At 47.9% G+C, this 17,277-nt stretch overlaps 1 pseudogene; it reads left to right on the top strand.

The window, feature by feature from the left end:
- Positions 1-2,339: 2,339 nt before the first annotated feature.
- LOC147117129 (uncharacterized) lies at positions 2,340-15,514 on the top strand (annotated as a pseudogene).
- The last annotated feature ends 1,763 nt before the right edge of the window (positions 15,515-17,277 follow it).

Raw genomic sequence — 17,277 nt, 5'->3', positions numbered from 1 at the left:
TTTCTAAATTAGAATCATGCTCCACCCTTGATTTGCCACACACCGTAATGTCATCTAAATATGAAAAGGTGTCAGAGAGAGAGTTATCACTTATAAAAGCATCCATTGCCCGTTGAAAACAGGCAACACCATTAGTAACACCAAATGGTACTTGGCAAAACTGATACAGCTTTCCGCCAGCCTCAAAGGCCGTATATGGTTGATCCCTCTTAACAATAGGAATCTGATGATAAGCACTCTTTAGGTCAATAGTGCTAAAAACCTTATACTGAGATACTTTGTTGATAAGCTCATCAATCTTAGGCAAAGGGTACGCATCTAATTGAGTATACCTATTAATAGTTTGAGAGTAGTCTATCACCATTCGTTTCTTATGTCTCTCGTTAGTGGTGACAACTACTTGTGCCCGCCAGGGCGAACAACTAGGTTCAATGATTCCTTCCAATAAAAGACGTTGAACTTCAGAATTAATAAATTCTTTATCCTGACTGCTATACCTTCTTGACTTGGTAGCAATTGGCTTACAATCCGGCATCAAATTGGAAAAAAGTGATGATGGAGAAATGGATAAAGAAGTTAATCCACAAATAGATAAAGGTGGCTTAGTTCCTCCAAAAGAAAGACTGAGAGACTCGTGTAATTGAAGCACATCATGACCAATCAAAATATCCGCACAGAGATTAGGCAAAACAGATAGGCGTATATCAGTATACGTATTACCTAGAAGAATTAATTTCACAAGGCAACAACCAGCTACTTGTGAGGTGAGAGTCGTCTGAGCCATACACACCTGATAAGTAACAGGCGAAATTTTCAAACGCTTCTCCTTCACAAACTGAAGACTTATAAAACTCTCGGTACTGCCCGTATCTATAAGGGCCTTCACTTCTAACCCATTAACTTGGGCCATAACTATAGCTTTATTTAGGCCATGAGCAAAGGCAGCAGAAACTGATGAAATAAACGCCCTATCTAAAGGCTGAATAGTCGCAGAGGAGGCAATTGATTTACAAACACGTGCATAATGACCTCTCTTGCCGCATTTACTACACACAGCCTCCCGAGCAGGACACTTCAGACGAGGGTGCCGGGCGTTCCCACAAAAATAACACTTCTGAATCCTAGAGGCAACAGCAGCCGAAGTAGAAACTGTTTCAGAATCTGGTAAACCACTCCTATTAAGTCCACATAATTCCTTTTCATCCGGAACTACCGAAACCACAGTCGCAGGCCGATTAAAAAGAGTGTAAGAATCCGAACTTCTCTGAGCCAAATCCAATGTAGAGGCTTGCTCAAAAGCACTCTTGAGATCCAAAGTCTTATTTTCTAATAACCGCTGACGAATTGATCTAGACAGTAAACCATTAATAAAAGCATCCCGTACCGATTCTTCCTTATATTCTTCTGCTGACACAGCCTTATAATTACAGTTAGCACCAAGGCGCCGAAGTGCTTGTAAATAAGCATCCAAAGATTCTCCCACCTGCTGCCTACGGGCAGATAGAAGATGACGTGCAAATACCTCATTCTTTGGTTTAACAAAAATCTTTTCCAATGTAGCAATAGCCAATTCGTAAGTTTCACAGTCCAAGATATACTTATACACATCCGGAGCAATGTAGTTGATCAGTATATTCAACTTATTTAGAGACTCTTGATCCAACACACCCAAAAAGTTTTTAAATGTACGATACCAGTGTTTCCATTTATCATCCACTCCTGCAGAATTAGGGTCAACATTAAATCGTTCCGGTTGAAGATATCGCACCATTCTAACAAAAGGTTAATACATTGAAATAAAGAGTAGATTTGCCTTTCTAAATCTAGGCTTTATTAACCTTAAAAACCCAGCAGCACATCTTCAACACCCAGTCCCAACCAAGGCTGTAGAGAACTGAATTTAAGATGGCCACCACAAATCACATGACATCAACTACCAATGAGTTTACAGCATACATCTCAAGGCAGGAAACAGACAACCAATCACAATACTTCTTACAAAACAAGAATAATCACCACAAAGACACTATATAAATGGAAGTCCTTCTTTCTTTAAAAAAGCAGTTAAAACCTTTAACATTGAAAAGGCCCGCCACAGTGCCATCGTCGTTCCTCGAACTACTGCTCTCGCCGCATCTTGAGATCCACGCTCAGCGCCATGCGGCGCCACATGAACACACTCAACCTCTCTCTTCAGCAGCACCAACGCACTCTATCCCAAAGCTGTCCGGGTCCACAGTTCCATTTCATCCTTCAACTCATCCGACGCTTCAGCAAAAAACTTTTTTTCTCCCTTTCCGATGTCAAGGATCGCAAGCTTCATCAACTCTTGAACACCAATGCCCCTCCGGAACCTTCTTCCCCTTCACTTTCCTCTGACCCTCCTTCTCCCAATCTCAACCCCTGCCACGTTTTCACTATCCCCTCTGACCTTCCTCTCTCTGACTCCAAACGATCAGTCCTCAGCAAAGGCCTGAGCGTCATCCCTTTATGCCCCCACCTCAATGAATTTCGAGCTCGGCACGATGCTGAGCTCTTTTTCCAGTGCCTTCGTCTCCGTGCCCACTTCTTTGGCCAGGAGTCTTCCCCCCGCACGGCTGACCCTTTCTCCCGCTTTCAGAATTCTCATTCTACCTGGACCCCTCCCTCTGGCCTCTTAACCTCTCTAGATCGTTTCATTGCAAACTGCCGCTGTGACATCGGCCGTCTCCATTTCTCTGCTGCCCTCACTCACTCCAACCTACCTCCCTCTGAACTTACAGCACTCTATTTTCTCAGATCGAACCCCGACATTGCCATTAAATCTGTTGACAAGGGTAGTGCTGTTGTTGTTTGGCGAACCGACCTCTACCTAACGGAAGCGGAGCGTCAACTCTCCGCCACCTCCTCCTACCTCCACCTGGACCATGACCCCACCACCGAACATCAAGCCACCATTTCAAAGACTGTCACTGACCTCATCTCCTCTGGAGATCTTCCCCCCACGGCCGCCAACCTCATAGTTCCCCAACCCCGCACAGCCCGCTTCTACCTCCTTCCAAAAAGATCCACAAACAGGAGTGCCCTGGTAGACCCATCATTTCAGCCATTTCTTGCCCCACGGAATTTATCTCTTCCTATCTCGACTCTATTTTTTCTCCCCTTGTCCAGTCTCTTCCCACCTATATCCGTGACTCTTCTGACGCCCTCCGCCACTTTAACAGTTTCCAGTTCCCTGGCCCCAACTGCCTCCTTTTCACCATGGACGTACAATCCCTGTACACCTCCGTCCCCCACCAGGATGGCCTGAGGGCACTCCACTTCTTCCTTGAACAGAGGCCCAACCAGTCCCCATCCACCACCACCCTCCTCCGCCTGGCTGATCTTGTTCTCACATTGAATAACTTCTCCTTTGACTCCACTTATTTCCTCCAAATCAAAGGTGTTGCTATGGGTACCCGCATGGGTCCTAGCTATGCCTGCCTTTTTGTGGGATATGTGGAACACTCTTTGTTCTAGTCCTACTCGGGTTCCCTCCCTCACCTCTTTTTCCAGTACATTGATGACTGTATCGGTGCCATTTCCTACTCTCGCCCTGAACTAGACAATTTCATTCACTTTGCTTCCAATTTCCACCCTTCCCTCACCTTCACATGGTCCATCTCCGACCCTTCCCTTCCCTTCCTCGACTTCTCTGTCTCCATTTCTGGGGATAGGTTATTAACAAACATTCACTACAAGCCCACTGACTCCCACAGCTACCTGGACTACACTTCCTCTCACCCCACCTCCTGTAAGGACTCTATTCCATTCTCACAGTTTCCCCGTCTCCGCCGCATCTGCTCTGATGATGCCACCTTCCACACCAGTGCTTCCAACATGTCTTCCTTTTTCCTCAACTGGGGATTCCCCTCTACTGTGGTTGACACGGCCCTCGACCGTGTCCGTTCTATCTCCCGTACTTCTGCCCTCACCCCTGCCCCTCCCTCCCGGAACGACGATAGAGTCCCACGTGTCCTCATCTTTCACCCCACCCGCCTCCACATTCAATGGATCATCCTCTGCCATTTCCACCACCTCCAGTGTGATCCCACCACCAAACGCATCTTCCCCTCACCTCCCCTTTCAGCATTCCGTAGGGACCGCTCCCTCCGCGACACCCTAGTCCACTCCTCTATTACCCCCAGCACCCCTTCTCCTTCTCCCGGCACCTTCCCGTGCAAGCGCAGGAGATGCAACACATGCCCTTATACCTCCCTGCTTCCCACTGTCCAGGGCTCCAAACACCCCTTCCAGGTGAAACAGTGATTTACAAAAATATCAGGTCATACCCCAACCAGAAACCCTGGATGAACGGAGAGGTCCGCTCACTGTTGAAAGCACGCGACGCAGCATTTAAATCTGGCGATGCGGCGGCTTACAGAGCAGCTAGGACCAACCTAAAAAAGGGTATCAGGACTGCCAAATGGAAACAGACACTGCGGATAGAGGATCACTTCCGCAACAACTCGGACCCCCGGCGCATGTGGCAAGGCATCCAGTCCATCACTGACTACAAGGGCAAAAACACCAGTCCCCCGGTCAGCGACGCCTCCCTTCCGGAGGAGCTTAACAACTTCTACGCTCGCTTCGACAGGGACAACAAGGAGCCGGCTACCAAAGCCTTGCCACCCCTGGAAGACCAGGTGCTCACTCTGTCGACCTCCGACGTAAGGGGCGCTCTACGCAGAGTGAACACACGAAAGGCTACTGGACCGGATAGCATCCCTGGACGGGTACTCAAGGAATGTGCTGATCAGCTGGCTGATGTCTTCACCGCCATTTTCAACCTGTCATTGGCCCAGGCAGTAGTCCCTACATGCTTCAAGACCGCCACCATCATTCCTGTGCCTAAACAAGCGGCTGTGACGTGTCTGAACGACTATCGACCTGTCGCACTCACACCCATCATAATGAAGTGTTTCGAGAGACTGGTCTTAGCCCACATCAAAGCCAGTGTTCCTGCCTCCCTTGACCAACACCAGTTTGCCTATCGGGCAAACAGATCAACGGAGGATGCAATCACAACTGCTCTACACTCGGCACTGAATCACCTAGATGGTAAGGAGACCTACATCAGAATGTTGTTTATAGACTACAGCTCAGCATTCAACACTATCGTCCCCAACAAGCTGGCCACCAAACTCCAAACTCTTGGCCTGAACACTTCCCTCTGCAACTGGACCCTGGACTTCCTAACAAACAGACCCCAGTCTGTCAAATTAGGTAACCACACCTCCCCCCCCGACCCTGAACACGGGGGCCCCACAAGGATGTGTGCTGAGCCCCCTCCTCTACTCCCTCTTCACCCACGACTGTGTGGCTGTTAATGGTTCCAACACCATCATCAAGTTTGCAGATGACACCACGGTAGTAGGCCAGATCACCAACAACGATGAGTCAGCCTACAGGGAGGAGGTCCAGCATCTCGTGAAGTGGTGCGCCGACAACAACCTGGCCCTTAACACCAAGAAAACAAAGGAAATAATCGTGGACTTCAGGAAGTCCAAAGGCGGAAGTCGCACCCCCATCCACATCAATGGGGCGGAGGTGGAAAGGGTGGCCAGCTTTAAGTTCCTCGGAGTCCACATCACGGAAGACCTCTCCTGGTCCCTCAACACCTCCTCTCTGGTGAAGAAGGCCCAGCAGCGCCTATATTTCTTGAGGAGGCTGAAGGGATGTAATCTGTCACCCCCGATCCTCCCTAACTTCTACCGCTGCACTATAGAGAGCATCCTGACAAACTGTATCACGGTATTGTACGGCAGCTGTAGCTCCCATGATCGGAAAGCCCTGCAGCGGGTAGTCAAAACTGCCCAACGCATTACCGGCACCCGGCTACCGACCATAGAACACATATATCAGAAACGCTGCCTACGGAGGGCACGGTCCATCATCAAAGACCCTACCCACCCCAGCCACAGTCTGTTCGCCCTCCTACCATCTGGAAGACGCTACAGATGCATTCGCACCCGCATGACCAGATTTAGGAACAGCTTCTTTCCCAGGGCTGTCATCCTACTGAACTCCACAAATAAACACTAAAGCCTGCACATCTGCCGATGCACTTTATTATGGTCATATTTATGCTAATATATATGTACAAATGTATGTTGAAATGTTTAAGTGTCCAAATCCAAATTGTACACTCTCGGGAGCCGCAAGCCTACATTTCGTTGTACTGCACTTGTGCACTAACAATGACAATAAAAGTTGATTTGATTTGATTTGATTTGATTTGATACTTGTACTTCTTGCAATCTAGTATACTGTATTCGCTGCTCACGATGTGGTCTCCTCTACATTGGGGAGACCAAATGTAGATTGTGTGACCGCTTTGCGGAGCACCTCTGTTCAGTCCATAAGGGGGACCCCGAGCTTCCAATCGCCTGTCACTTTAATTCACCGCTCCATTCCCACTCAGACCTCACCGTCCTCGGCCTCTTGCATTGTTCCACGGAAGCTCAGCATAAGCTCGAGGAACAACACCTCATCTTTCGATTAGGCACTTTACAGCCCTCTGGACTCAACATAAAGTTCAACAATTTCAGATCATAACTTCGGCCCCTGACACATATATATTTTTTATCCACACTTTTTGTTTGTGCTTGCTTTTTTTCCCCTTCCCACATGGCAGCTGTCCTTCATTCTGCCAGTGCAATTCACACTCCATCTAGAGCCATCCTTTTTTTCTTTACCTGTCCCATTACCATCTCCTCTTGCCTTGAATATCTCTTAATGCCTCTTTTCTTCTCCTGCCTTCCATCCTATCACAGACCTTCCCCGTTGTTCTTTCATCCCCTCCCCCATTTCCCAGCCCCTAAACTTGCTTTAAAATCTGTTCCTTTTCCTTCTTGTTTCCAGTTCTGACGAAAGGTCGTCAACCTGAAACGTTAACTCTGTTTCTCTCTCCTCGGATGCTGCCGGGCCTGCTGAGTTTTTCCAGCGTTTTCTGTTGTTATTTCAGATTTCCAGCATTCGCAGTATTTTGCTATTGCAGGAAATATAACGAGTTTACATTCTTCAAATAATAAAACCTAGGCCATGGTTTCACCTACGGAGGCGGGTCCGGGGCAGCCCAGGTCGGTGGCAGGGTGCGACCCTGCTGCTGGCTCCATCCTGCTCTGTGAAAAGATTTTTATGCTGATTGGGCTTGTTAAGCCGGCCCAGCGCGTTTGCCGGCCAATTGAAGGAAGCGGTCTGATGACGTCACTTGATGAATCATCATCAGCCAGTTTCCTTAAAGGGACCATGCGCAAATTGATTTTGACATTTGTGCTGTCAGTTTTCTATAGCATTGAGGTGCTGCAAACACTGACAAGCACTGCACAGAGGTGCACGGCTGCACCCAGGCTCACCCATGACTCCCTCCATATGCTTATGGAGGGGGTCACTCCATGCAGGGAGGTTCTCTTCCCTTCCCCTAAGCGAAAGAGACCGCCCCAGGAGATCACGCAGCCTGGTTGTACATTGCACAGGAGGACACAAGCAGGGATATCATCAGGAGGACCAGGCTGCAGTGGCGCAAACCTTTCAATGATTTCAGTAGATCACAAAACTATTATGTCCGTGTATAATTGAGACACGGACTGCAGGAGTTGATTATAACAAGTCTTTACTGAATGGAGACAACCTGGAAACTGAAACTACAGAAGCCTGCTAGGGCCTTTTATACAGGGGTGGTCACTGCCGGTACTGCAGTCTGAGACCAGTTATTCCCTTAAAGGTACATACACAACAATTCCTCCTCTTTTAGATAAACAGTACATAACATTCATTTAACAACTAAATAATAACTAATTACAATTACAATTATGGTTGCTAGATACATTGGTTGAAGTTAAGCAATTATAAGTTCAGTCTTTGAGGAGGCTTCCTGATTCTGTCTGGATAACGCCTCTTTGGGGTATCAGGTTCTTCTGGCAAGGTTGAGTCGGGATCAATGTCGTTGTTTGGTTCATCTGCTTCCAATATCACCGATTCTACGGTAGATGCCATTGGTACTTCGGTTTCATCGCCAGGTGTATCAGATCGTGGTGTGGAGTTGACGTTTTCCAGTGACTCTAGAATCTGGTCAGCATGGCATCTTACAATGCTCACTCCAACGTCCACGGTATACATTAGAGGTCCTTGCCATGTACAGATCGTTCCTGGCTGCCATTTCTCTGTGCGGTAGTCCCGGGCCAAAACTGGTTGACCTATCTTAAAATTCCTGGTCGGCCTTTCATTCATATTCTGAAACTGCCTGTTCGCCACATCTCTTCTGACGTTTGGCTTAACCAAATCCAAGCGGCATCGTAGTCTTCGATTGAAGAACATCATGGCTGGAGTTTGGTTGGTAACCGCATGTGTCGCATTCCGGTAGGCAAACAAGAAGTTATCTACCTTTTGTTGTAGGGGTATATCTTCATTACACATTGCCTTGATAGCCTTCTTGAATGTTTGAACAAACCTCTTGGCCAATCCATTAGTGGCTGGATGATATGGGGCGGATGTGTAATGCTTAACACCATTGTTCTTTAAGAACATCCGGAACACTTCAGACACAAACTGTGGTCCATTGTCAGAGCAAATCTGTTCAGGCAGCCCATTCCTGGTGAATATGGTTCGTAAGACTGTGATAGTTTTTTCTGTGGTGGTTGAGGACATTTTTATTACCTCTGGCCACTTTGAATGTGCATCCACCGTAATTAAAAACATCGAGTCCATAAAGGGACCAGCAAAATCAATGTGCACCCTTTGCCATGGAGATGAGGGCCACTCCCATGGATGTAGAGGGGCTTGTGGTGGGGCGTTTTGGACCTTCTGGCATCCTGTACAGCTCTTGGTCATCTCTTCGATTTCTCTATCGATTCCCGGCCACCACACAAACGCTCTGGCTAAGTTCTTCATTTTTACCCCTCCCAGATGACCCTCATGAAGCTCATTGAGCACTCTATCCTTCAATTTGGGTGGAATTACTACTCTGGATCCACACATCAAGGTTCCTCTGCACACTGACAGCTGTTCTCTTCTCAGCGAGAATGCTGGCAGCAGTGGTTCGCCATGTGCTGGCCATCCCTTCACCGTTAAATCATAGACCCAGGAGAGTGTCGGGTCATTTCGTGTTTCCTTTTTTATCTTTGCATTCGTCACCGGGAGACATTCGACTATAGTCGAGTGGAATAACTCCACTGGATCCACTGCCAGTTCTTCTTCCACCGTCGGCAACGGTAGGCGCGACAATCCATCAGCATTCCCATGCTGTTTAGTTCCTTTGTACTCAATGTCATATTGGTGTGCCCCTAGGAAAAGGGACCACCTCTGTAGCCGTTGTGCCGTCATTATCGGTACGCCCTTCTGAGGGTTGAAAATGGAGACGAGAGGTTGATGATCAGTTAGTAGAGTAAATTTCTGACCGTGCAGGCAGTGATTGAACTTCTTCACCCCCCACACCAGGCTGAGGGCCTCTCTGTCAATCTGGGCGTAGTTACGCTCGGCTGAAGTTAACGAGCGTGACGCAAAAGCTATCGGCCTCTCTGAACCATCAAGGAATTTATGTGACAGTACCGCCCTAATGCCGTAGGGAGACGCATCACACGCCAGTCTTATCGGTAGTGATGGGTTGTAGTGAGCCAATACTTCTCTTGAAGTGATTAGGTCCTTACTCTTCTGAAAGGCCCGCTTACATTCATCGCTCCATTTCCATGCTACTCCCGTTCGTAGTAGGGCGTTCAGTGGGTGCAGAATTGTGGACAAATTCGGCAAAAACGTATGGTAGCAATTCACCAATCCGAGGAATGACCTCAGTTGCGACACATTTTCAGGCGCTGGAGCCTTAACTGCCGCTTCAATTTTGTCAGGGGACTTATGCAACCCCTCTTCATCAATCACGTGGCCACAATACGATATCTGTTTCTTAAAAAACTCGCACTTGGGGCGATTGGCTCGTAGCCCATGTTCACGTAGTCTAGTGAACACCTGCTCTAGGTTGGCAAGGTGTTCACTGTCATCTTCACCTGTCACTAGGATGTCGTCCAAGTAACACTGAGTCCCCGGAATCCCTTGCAGGACTTGTTCCATTGCTCTTTGCCATATCACCGGAGCTGATGCTACTCCGAATACCAGTCGATTATACTGGTAAAGACCTTTGTGAGTGTTTATCGTGAGATACTTCCCAGAGGATTCTTCAACCTCCATCTGCAAATATGCTTGTGCTAGGTCAATTTTTGTAAAACGCTTCCCTTCAGATAGTGAGGCGAAGATATCTTCTATCCTTGGAAGAGGATATTGTACTGTGTGAAGGACTGGGTTCACCGTCACCTTGAAGTCCCCACAGATGCGAACCTTCCTTGGCTCCTCAGACTTATTGTTTAACGTTTTCTTCATGACAGGGACGATGGGTGTCACCCACTCGCTCCAGTCTACCTTAGATAACACGCCTGCATTCTCCAGATTCTCCAGCTCTGCCTCGACGGCTGGGCGAATTGCATGTGGTACCAGTCTTGCTTTGAAAAACTTGGGAATTGCATTCTGCTCTATTTTTATCGAGGCGGTTACGCCTTTAAGAGTGCCCAGTTCTTGTTGAAATATCTCTTTGGCGTCAGCTAAGATTGTTGACAATCAACCAGGAGTGACGTCGTCATCCTTTTTACCAGCCACCGTCAGTGCCTGAATGGAGTGCCAGTCTAAACTTATCTTTCTGATCCATTCACGTCCCAATAACGGTGGTCCACCATCTTGCAGAATGTAGAGATACAATTTCCGTATTTTCTTGCCGTTGTATTCGACAGGCACCCTTATTTTTCCTCTGGGGTATACTTTTTGCCCCGTATACGTCCTCAAGACAATGAATGTCTCTCTCAAGGGTATGTGTGAGAATAGCCGCTCATAGTCTCATCGATTCATGATGGTTAGAGCTGATCCTGTATCCAATTCCATTTTGACTTGGGACCCTGCTATCGTGAGGGTGACCCAAATGGTTCGGTGATCCTCTTTTGCGATTACGTTGTGAAGTTTGAGTCCTTCTGGTCATGGTTTGTTCTGCCGCAGCGATAACATTTTGCAAATCCCCGTGTCATTTCGTGGGTGCCGTATTCCTGTGGCTTTTGTTTTATTTCCGCAGCTCCCCTTGCTGCTGCTTCGTACGATACTGCCACGCTGAAAGCCTTATCTAGCGTCAGCTCTTTCTCTGAGAGTAACCTCTTCTGGGTTCCTTCACTCAGGAGTCCACAGACAAATTTGTCCCGTAAGGTATCTGCCAGTCCTGCTCCGAACTGGCAGTGCTTTGATAGCTTGCGTAGTTCCGTAAGGTAATCAGCATTGCTCTCATTTTTATGCTGATTTCTCCTGTGGAATTTAAATCTTTCTGCTATCAGCAGCGGTGTAGGATTTAGGTGTTCCTGTAGGATAGCAACAATTTCGTTAAAACGCTTCGCCTTCGGTTTGGCTGGAGTAATCAGGTCCCGCAATAGGCCATACGTTCTTGCGCCCATTAAATTTAGCAATACCGATGCCTTTTTCTCATCGGCTATTTCGTTTGCCTCGCAATATACCTCGACTCTTTCCACATACGTGGTCCAGTCTTCCATTGCATTATCGAAGGCAGTGATATCGCCAGTCTTTGGCATCTTGAAAATCTAAGATGGCGCCTCCCGCGCTTTGCCTTCTTCCCCGATTTAACAAAATGGTGCCTCCCGCGCTTTTGGCTTCTCCGCTGTTGCTAGCGCTGTTGTTGGCATTTTATGCCTTGATGGCGACGCCCTATGGTCTTCGCGCACTTCCCCCCGCGCTGCTGCTAATGCCGCTCTCTGTGGTTTCCGTGGCAAACTGCAGCTCCTCGCGGCTTTTTGCGCGTTTAATTTTAATTTTTTTTTTTTATTTCCCTGTCGTCGGAACAACCCTGTGGGACTCTTGCCTCCCTCTTCTCGGGTCTGTACGCTGCCCGGCTTCGTAGCACCGGCCGCGCCCAGTGTGCTCCACCCTCTCTCTCTCTCCTCTTCCCGACAAAGCTGCTCGGCCCCGTTGCAAGCCACCCGCTCGAACTCTAGACCGCCGCAGCCCAGGAAGGATCAGTGTACTACCTGCCACCAGCCCGATTAGCTGAAGCACCATCGACAGGATAACCAAGCCCCGCTCTCGACAGCCTCTCCTGTAAATCTTCAACTCCGCTGACTCAGAGGCGGATGCCCACGGTCGACGCCCGTTTCTACTGTTTCTTTCTTCCTTCTGGCCTCGACCTCTGATAACTTCACTTCAGGGATGGATCCCCATGAGGTGGTGCAGATTGTAGGTAAGTTCGTATCTGCTTGTCGCCAGTATTATGTCCGTGTATAATTGAGACATGGACTGCAGGAGTTGATTATAACAAGTCTTTACTGAATGGAGACAACCTGGAAACTGAAACTACAGAAGCCTGCTAGGGCCTTTTATACAGGGGTGGTCACTGCCGGTACTGCAGTCTGAGACCAGTTATTCCCTTAAAGGTACATACACAACAGAAACGTTACTGCAAAGCCTCATCCTGCTGTGTCACCCATCACATCCCTATCACTCTGCCTTCCCTACCCTACTATTGCACATCCTTACTCACACCAACTTACCTTGCATCTCCACCCATCCCCCTCTATCTACATTTTCACTTCCCCCACCTCACTAAACACCCCTCACACTCACCCTCATCCTAGTCCAATCATATCAACTAACAACACACAAGGGTAGGCACTTGGGTGTTTTAGCCAAAGTTCATGTGAGGTTTCTGTTAATGTGCTGTCAAACATTGAAATCTTTATTTTCAACATTTTGCGTTCTTGGACAGATTTGTGTTTACCTTTGGAAGTGGCTTAGTGAGTTGCAGTGAATGATGAGACATAATGGTACCCCCTGCAATGGCGATGAGTGTGAAAGAAATGGCTTGGGCATTGTAGGGATGCCTTATGGTGCTGGTGTGGGGTGGTGCCAACCTGGCGCATTCATGTGGCAGCTAGGATGTATAGCATCAAGTGAAGTAAATGTGGCCATGGTGAGGCCATCCCTGGCATCCCGGGCAGCAATGTTGTTGGGTGTTGATGCCCTGTGTCCTGTGCAGCACCAGCTGATTGCAGAGAAGTTTGGTGTTTTTGCTGGTATGCCTGTTGCTGCTGGTGTTGGGGCTGATCGTAGTGGGGTTCTGAGAAACATAGAAACATAGAAGATAGGAGCAGGAGTAGGCCATTCGGCCCCTTGAGCCTGCTCTGCCATTCCATGCGATCATTCAAATTCAGTACCCTGTCCCTGCTTTCTCCCCATATCCCTTGATCCCCTTAGCCTTAAGAAATATATCTAACTCCTTCTTGAATATATTTAATGAATTGGCCTCAACTGCCTTCTGTGGTAGAGAATTCCACAGGTTCACCACTCTCTGGGTAAAGAAATTACTCCTCATCTCAGTCCTAAATGACTTACCCCTTATCCTTAGACTGTGACCCATGGTTCTGGACTCCCCTGCCATCGGGAACAGCCTTCCTGCATCTAGTCTGTCTAGTCCTGTTAGAATTTTATAAGTTTCATTGAGATCCCCTCTCATTCTTCTAAACTCTAGCGAATATAAGCCTAATCAACCCAATCTCTCTTCATACATCATTCCTGCCATCCCAGGTATCAGTCTGGTGAATCTTCACTGCACTCCCTCCATGGCAAGAACATCCTTCCTCAGATAAGGCGACCAAAACTGCACACAATACTCAAGGTGTGGTCTCACCAAAGCCGTGTACAACTGCAGCAAGACATCCTTGCTCCTGTACTCGAATCCTCTCACTATGAAGGCCAACATACCATTCGCCTTCTTAATCGCCTGCTGCACCTGCATGCTTACCTTCAGCGACTGGTGCACAAGGACACCCAGTTCTCATTGCACTTCCCCTTTTCCCAATCTATTGCCGTTCAGATAATAATCAACCTTCCAGTTTTTGCTACCAAAGTGGATAACCTTGCATTTATCAACATTATACTGCATCTGCCATGCATCTGCCCAATCACCCAACCTGTCCAAATCATACTGGAGTTTCTCTGCATCGTCTTCACAGCACACACACCTGCCCAGCTTTGTGATTTGACACTTACCTTTGTTGGGCCTCTTTGGTTTCATTACCTGGGGAACTGGTCGGAGTGTACATGGCGCAGGCTCTGTCCACTTCTGACCAAAAATGGCAATTGGGGTGCTATTGACATCATAGGACCCCAGTTGCCATATCTGAGGACCAAGGTGAGATTTTTTCAAGGGCACCGATGCTGATGGAATAGATGGCAGGTGAGGTTGAGATGACAGAAATTATCTGTCAATGGTAACAGAGGTTGTTCCAATGAGGACACTGGATAATGAGTTTGCTCCAAACACTTGCAAGCTGCATAAAGCTCAATCTGTGTTCCAAATGTAGTAAGCAACAGCTTCTAACCTTGCAAAGTGAAGACCTATCAATTGAGAGCTTTTATAGACCATTTGCAGCTGTCATGTTTAGAAATCATCCCATGCTGACCCAACACCCGACCTCCTTTCCTGACGTGGTCCCCGAATTGCGGGGAAGCCATTGGCGAACTCTAAAAATCTAAAGGTAAGGATAAAATAAGACTTAATTTCCTCTTAACAATCCAGCTAATGATATAAATTGCCTACCCCGCCTCTTGGTGTCGGGTCTGTTCTGCAATGACAGACCCGACATCCGGGAGACTAGCGTGAAGGCGGGTTGACCTCAGGTTCCCTACGCGCTGTCAAAAAAAAAACATTTTCCCAGCCGACCCGCCACCAAACGTGTCCCCTGACCCCCCAAAAAATTCTGGCCTATAATCTCAAGGCACAATTTTATATTACATATAAAACACAACATTGTGCCTGACATTTCCTTTTGCCAAATGTAACTGTGATGCACATGGTTGGACACCTATAATGTAAAAGGGCAAAGACAATTCTAGGGTTATGTTACAGACAGCCAGATTAGAATAAGACAGTTTGCTCTATGAAGGTATAAAAAGGCTATGTGCAGACAGGAAGGTTATTTTTCTGAGGGGCTTCAATCAACAAAATATAAATTGGGAATGTTCAACTGGGTCAGAGGCTGAGTTTGTAAATGTATTGGCCCAGAAATTCGGGTCCCAACGCGTGAGTACGCATGGGGTACTCATGCGTGGACCCGATGGAAGTGCTGGTTTCTTGCATGCACTACGCATGCGCGGGAAACCGGCACTTCAGATCCTCTGAACGAAGGGGTTCAGAGATCGAACGCGTGCGCGCGAGAGTCTGCGCGTGCGCTTTGAACTTACGTTTTTTTTACAGGTTTTTCCGTGAGGGTAAGTCTTTAGATTTTAGAAATGTAAAAATTGTTGTGTATGTACCTTTAAGAGAAGAACTGATTCTATACTGCAGTACCGGCAGTGACCACCCCTGTATATAAAGCCATAGCAGGCTTCTGTATTTCAGTCTTGAGATCCCCTCTGTTCAGTAAATACCTGTTTTATTGTTCTCCTGCAGTCCGAATATTATTGATACCTGGACACTACACTGGCGACGGGCAGGTTTGAACTCACCTGCAGTACTGCATCACCTCACGGGGTTCTTTTCCCTGAAGAGAAGCTTCTTGGAGGTCGAAGTCAGAACGGCGGGCATCGACCACGGGCAACCGCCCAGGGATCCATCGGAGAGTTGCAGGGGAGGCTGTGGAGAGCTGGGCCAGCTCCCCAGTCGAGGTGTTCCAGCAAGTCGTGCTGGTAGCAGGTAGTGCGCTGACCCTTCCAGACTGCGGCGGGCTCGGGCTCGATCGAGCGGCTCTGCAAAGGGGCCGTGCAGCGTCATCAGGAGGAAGAGAGAGAGAGAGGGTGGAGCGCACAGGGCGTGGTCGGTGCTCAAAAACCGGGCAGCGTGGAGAGGATAGAACGAGGGGAAGGAAAAGTGATACGCGCCAAAGCCGCGGGTCACCGCCATTACCCTGTAGAATGCTAAGAGCAGCATGGCAGCAAGGGGAAGAAGGAAAAGCGCAGGAGGCACCATTTTATTCCATTGGGGAAGAAGGAAAAGCACGGAAGGCGCCATTTTATTCCATTGGGGAAGAAGAAAAAGCGCGGGAGGCGCCATTTTAAATCACTCAAGATGCTGAAGAGTGGCAGTATCACTGCTTTCGACAACGAGGTAGAAGACTGGACCATGTATGTGGAAAGAATTGAAGTGTACTGCGAGGCAAATGAGGTGGCCGATGGAAAGAAGGCGTCGGTATTATTAAATTTGATGGGCGCGAGAACGTACGGCCTATTGCGGAATTTAATTACCCCAGCTAAACCAATGGAGAAAAGTTTTGAAGAGATTGTTAATATCTTACAGGAACACCTAAACCCTACACCGCTGCTGATAGCAGAAAGATTCAAGTTCCATAAAAGAAACCAGCACAAAGATGAGAGCAATGCTGACTATCTTACGGAACTACGCAAGTTATCGAAGCACTGCCAGTTCGGAGCAGGACTGGCAGACACCTTACGGGATAAGTTTGTCTGCGGGCTCCAGAGTGAAGGAACCCAGAAACGACTACTTTCGGAAAAGGACCTGATGCTAGAACAGGCTTTCAGCGTGGCAGTATCCTACGAAGCAGCAGCATGGGGAGCTGCGGAAATACAACAGAAACCTCAAGAATACAGCGCTAACGAAATGGCGTATGGAGCAGAAAAATGCTATCGCTGCAGCAGAACAACCCATGACCAGAAGGACTGCTGGGTTAAGGACAAAGTATGCAGGCAATGTGGGAAAATGGGACACATAGCAAGAGTCTGCAGGTCAGGAAAGAAAACCAACACTACAAGAACTACTAAGGAAAAGTACAAGAAAGTAAAGAAATTGACAGACAGTAGTTCGGAAGATCAGGAGAGTGATAAGGACTCCGGGAGCAGGAGACTAAGTTGTCTAAAGTTACACAACGTGATCGCAAAGGAGGATCACCGAACCATTTGGGTCACCCTCATGATAGCAGGGTCCCCATTAAAGATGGAATTGGACACAGGATCAGCCCTAACTGTCATGAATCGACGAGACTATGAGCGGCTATTCTCACACATACCCTTGAAGGACACGTCCATTGTATTGAAGACATACACGGGGCAAAAATCTACCCCAGAGGAAAAATAAGGGTGCCAGTTGAATACAACGGCAAGGAAACACAGAAACTGTATCTATATATACTACCAGATGGAGGACCACCATTACTGGGACGTGAATGGATCCGAAAAATACAATTGGATTGGCATTCCATTCAGGCGCTAACTGTG

The sequence above is a fragment of the Somniosus microcephalus genome, chromosome 5 (assembly GCF_052327205.1).
Source record: "Somniosus microcephalus isolate GS21.2 chromosome 5, FLI_Smic_1.0, whole genome shotgun sequence".
Classification (NCBI taxonomy): domain Eukaryota; kingdom Metazoa; phylum Chordata; class Chondrichthyes; order Squaliformes; family Somniosidae; genus Somniosus; species Somniosus microcephalus.
Note: the sequence above shows the minus strand (reverse complement) of the source record. Positions and strands in the feature narration are given on the sequence as shown.